General features: G+C 48.8%; 1 long non-coding RNA gene across 4 annotated transcripts; it reads left to right on the top strand.

Moving 5' to 3' along the window:
* The first annotated feature begins 1,371 nt into the window (after positions 1-1,371).
* Positions 1,372-3,052, top strand: LOC139024512 (uncharacterized). 4 transcript variants are annotated; one of them, XR_011475851.1, is made up of 4 exons: positions 1,372-1,406; positions 1,767-1,794; positions 2,868-2,897; positions 2,975-3,052. It is a non-coding gene; the product is annotated as an uncharacterized lncRNA (long non-coding RNA). The 4 variants fall into 4 exon arrangements; XR_011475849.1 differs by lacking the exon at positions 1,372-1,406 and adding an exon at positions 1,420-1,444; XR_011475850.1 differs by lacking the exon at positions 1,372-1,406 and adding an exon at positions 1,621-1,639.
* Positions 3,053-3,785: the final 733 nt, after the last annotated feature.

Raw genomic sequence — 3,785 nt, 5'->3', positions numbered from 1 at the left:
AGAAGAAAAATCGGATGGACTTTCTTGATGTCTATCATTATTGGGGCTCTCTGGTATGCAATTGGTTTGCCGCTCAGGTATGGATGTGTGCGACTGTCACCCTTGAAAGGTCCTCATGATGTCACCATTGCCTTTGATTCGTAGAACAATGTTGTGCTGCTATTTTATTGACTTGCCAAGCTTTTTGATACGGTCGATCCATTTCATTCTTTGGGGCCGGCTAGGAGTATTGGTGTATCTGACGGGGTCTTTGGCCTGGTTTGCTAAACTACTCTCTTCATAAAGTGAGTGTACTAAAGTCAGAAAATCTGCTGTCTCAGCCCACTGCCTGTCATCAAGGGAGTACCCAAGGTTTGATCTGGCCCATGCTCTTCACCCTCAATGTACATCAACAATAGCTCAGGCAGTAGGAAGCTCTCTCATCCATTTTTATAATGGGCAGATGATAAGTTCTTATACTCAGCGGCCCCTCCCCTGATTTTTGTGTTAACGCGCAAAGCTTTTCTTATATCCAACAAGCTTTTCTACCTTAACCTTTTTTCTGATCACCTCCAAACAAAGGTCATTTGGTTTTTGGTAAGAGCGATGCCCCTCTTCCCCACAGGTGTTATTACTACCTCTGAGGTTTAGAGGTTGTAGCTAGCCCCTCATACAGAGTAACTTGGGAGTATGGCTAGACGGTAACTGTCCTTCTCTCAGCACATATCAAAGCTGTAGGCTAAGAAATTAGATTGGTTTCCCCTCTATCGTAATCACTCCTCTTTCACACCAGCTGCAACTAACCCTGATTCAGCTGCAACCATCCTACCCATGCTAGATTACGGAGGACATAAATTTATAGGGCATAGCGGTAGAGAGGTAGAGGTAGAGAGTGTAGAGCGGTAGAGAGGTAGAGGGTAGAGGGTAGAGGTAGAGGTGGAGAATGAGAGGTAGAGAGGTAGAGAGGGAAGAGGTAGAGTAGAGAGAATGAGAGGTAGAGAGATAGAGAGGAGAGGTAGAGGTTAGAGAGGCTGAGAGGAGAGTAGAGGTAGAGAGGTAGAGAGGTAGGGTAGAGGGTAAGAGAGGAGAGGTAGAGGTAGAGAGGAAGAGGTGAGAGGTAGCAGAGGTAGAGAGGAAGGGTAGAGAAGGTAGCGGTAGAGAGAATGAGAGTAGAGAGGTAGAGTAGAGAGGTAAGAGGTTAGAGAGGAAGGGTAAGAGGTTAAGAGGTAGATGGTAGAGAAGTAGGAGGAAGGGTAGAGAGGCTAGAGGGTAGAGAGATGGAGGTAGAGAGGTAGAGGTTAGAGAGGTAGACGAGGTAGGGTAGAGGTAACAGAGGTAGAGGGGTAAGAGGAGAGGTAGAGGTAGAGAGGAGAGGTAGAGGTAGAAGGTAGAGATACGAGAGGAGAGGTAGAGGTAGAGAGGTAGAGGTAGAGTAGAGAGGAGAGGTAGAGGTAGAGAGGTAGAGGTGAGATTAGAGGGTAGAGGTAAGAGGTAGAGAGAAGGGTCGCGGTAGAGAGGTAGAGGTAGAGAGAATGAGAGGTAGAGAGGAAGGGTAGAGAGTAGAGGTTAGAGAGGTTAGGAGAGGTAGAGAGGAAGGGTAGAGGAGGTAGAGAGGTAGAGGTAGAGAAGAGAGGAAGGGTAGAGAGGTAGAGAGGTAGAGGTAGAGATAGAGGAGGAAGGGTAGAGGTAGAAGAGGAGAGGTAGAAGGTAGGGTAGAGAGGTAGAGAGGAAGGGGTAGAGAGGTAGAGCGGAAGGGTAGAGGTAGAGAGGAGAGGGTAGAGGTAGAGGTAGAGAGGTAGAGGTAGAGAGGTAGAGGTAGAGAAATGAGAAGGTAGAGGTAGAGATCGAGCGGAAGGGTAGAGAGGTAGAGTAGAGAGGAAGGGTAGAGAGGTAGAGGTAGAGAGAATGAGAGGTAGAGAGGTTGAGGTAGAGAGGTAGAGAGGAAGGTTAGAGAGGTAGAAGGTAGATGGAGAGGTTGAGAGGTAGGGTAGAGGTAAAGAGGTAGAGGGGTTAGAGAGGAGAGGTAGAGGTAGAGAAGGTCAGAGAGGCAGGGTAGAGGTAGAGAGGTAGAGTAGGAAGGGTCGAGGTAGAGGTACGAGAGGTAGGGTAGAGGTAGATGGTAGAGAGGTTAGGGTAGAAGGTAGAGGTGAGTCGGTTAGAGGTAGAGGTAGAGAGGTAGAGCAGGAAGGGTAGGGTAGGAAGAGGTAGAGAGGGAAGGGTCGAGAGGAGGTAGAGAGAAGGGTAAGAGGTTAGAGAGGTAGAGAGGAAGGGTAGAGTAGAGGTAGAGAGGTAGGGTAGAGGTAGAAGGTAGAGAGGTAGGGTAGAGGTAGAAGGTAGAGAGGTAGGGTAGAGGTAAAGAGGTAGAGAGGTAGGGTAAGAGGTAGAGGTGAGGGTAGGGTTGAGGTAGAGGGTAAGAGGTAGGGTAGAGGGTAGAGGGTAGAGGAGGTAGGGTAGAGGTGAGGTAAGAGAGTAAGAGGTTAGGGTAGAGGTAGAGGTAGAGAGAGGTTTCGAGGTCGAGTCGAGAGGGTAGGGTGAGGTAGAGGTGAGAGGTAGGGTAGAGGTAGAGGTAGAGAGGTAGGGTAGAGGTAGAGGTAGAGATGGTAGAGGTAAGGGTAAGAGGTAGAAGGTAGGGTAGAGGTAGAGGTAGAGAGGTAGGGTTAGAGGTAGAGGTAGAAAGAGGAAGGGTAGAGGTAGAGGTAGAGAGGTAGGGTAGAGGTAGAGAGGAAGGGTAGAGAGGTAGACGAGGTAGAGGGTAGCAGGAAGTGAAGAGAGGTAGAGAGGTAGAGATACGAGAGGAGGGTAGAGAGGTAGAGATAGAGAGGAAGGGTAGAGAGGTAGAGAGGTAGAAGAGGATAGAGGTAGAGATAGAGGAGGAAGGAGCGATAGAGGTAGAGAGGTAGAGAGGTAGAGGTAGAGAGGTCGGAGGTAGAGATAGAGAGGTAGAGGTAGAGATAGAGAGGAAGGGAGAGGAGATAGAGAGGAAGGGGGTAGAGAGGTAGAGAGGTAGAGGTAGAGGTAGAGAGGTAGAGGTAGAGGTAGAGAGAAGGGTAGGGGCAGAGAGGTAGAGGTAGAGGGTAGAGGGTAGAGGTAGAGGTAGGAGGAAGGGTAGAGGTAGACGGTAGAGAGTTGAAGGGTAAAGCGAGAGGAGGTAGAGATGAGAAGGTAGTAGAGTAGAGAGGTAAGGTAGATAGAGAGGTAGAGGTAGGTAATGAGGAAGGTAGAGGCTAGAGAGAGGGTAGAGAGGTAGACGGTAAGACCCCTCAGAGACACCAATACTCCTTAGCCGGCCCACAAGAATGGAATGGTCGACCGTATCAAAAGCTTTGGCCAAGTCAATAAAAATAGCAGCACAACATTGTTTAGAATCAAGGGCAATGGTGACATCATTGAGGACCTTTAAGGTTGCAGTGACACATCCATAACCTGAGCGGAAACCAGATTGCATACCAGAGAGAATACTATAGACATCAAGAAAGCCAGTCGGTTGATTATTGACAAGATTTTCCAACAATTAGAAACAGGCCTATAACAGTTAGGATCAGCTTGATCTCCTCCTTTAAATAAAGGACGAACCGTGGCTGCCTTCAAAGCAATGGGAACCTCCCCAGAGAGGAGAGACAGGTTAAAGGTCGGGGAAAGGCTTGGTGAGGATAGGGGCAGCAACCTTAAAGAAGAAAGGGTCTAAACCAGACTCAGATGTTTTATTGGGGTCAAGTTTCAGGAGCTCCTTTAGCACCTCGGACTCAGTGACCGCCAGCAGGGAGAAACTATGTAGCGGGGCAGGGGGAAAAGAGGGAGGAGCATCG

Source organism: Salvelinus sp. IW2-2015, unplaced genomic scaffold (genome assembly GCF_002910315.2).
Source record: "Salvelinus sp. IW2-2015 unplaced genomic scaffold, ASM291031v2 Un_scaffold1598, whole genome shotgun sequence".
Lineage (NCBI taxonomy): Eukaryota > Metazoa > Chordata > Actinopteri > Salmoniformes > Salmonidae > Salvelinus > Salvelinus sp. IW2-2015.
The sequence above is the reverse complement of the archived record's forward strand: the minus strand, read 5'-3'. Positions and strand labels throughout refer to the sequence as shown.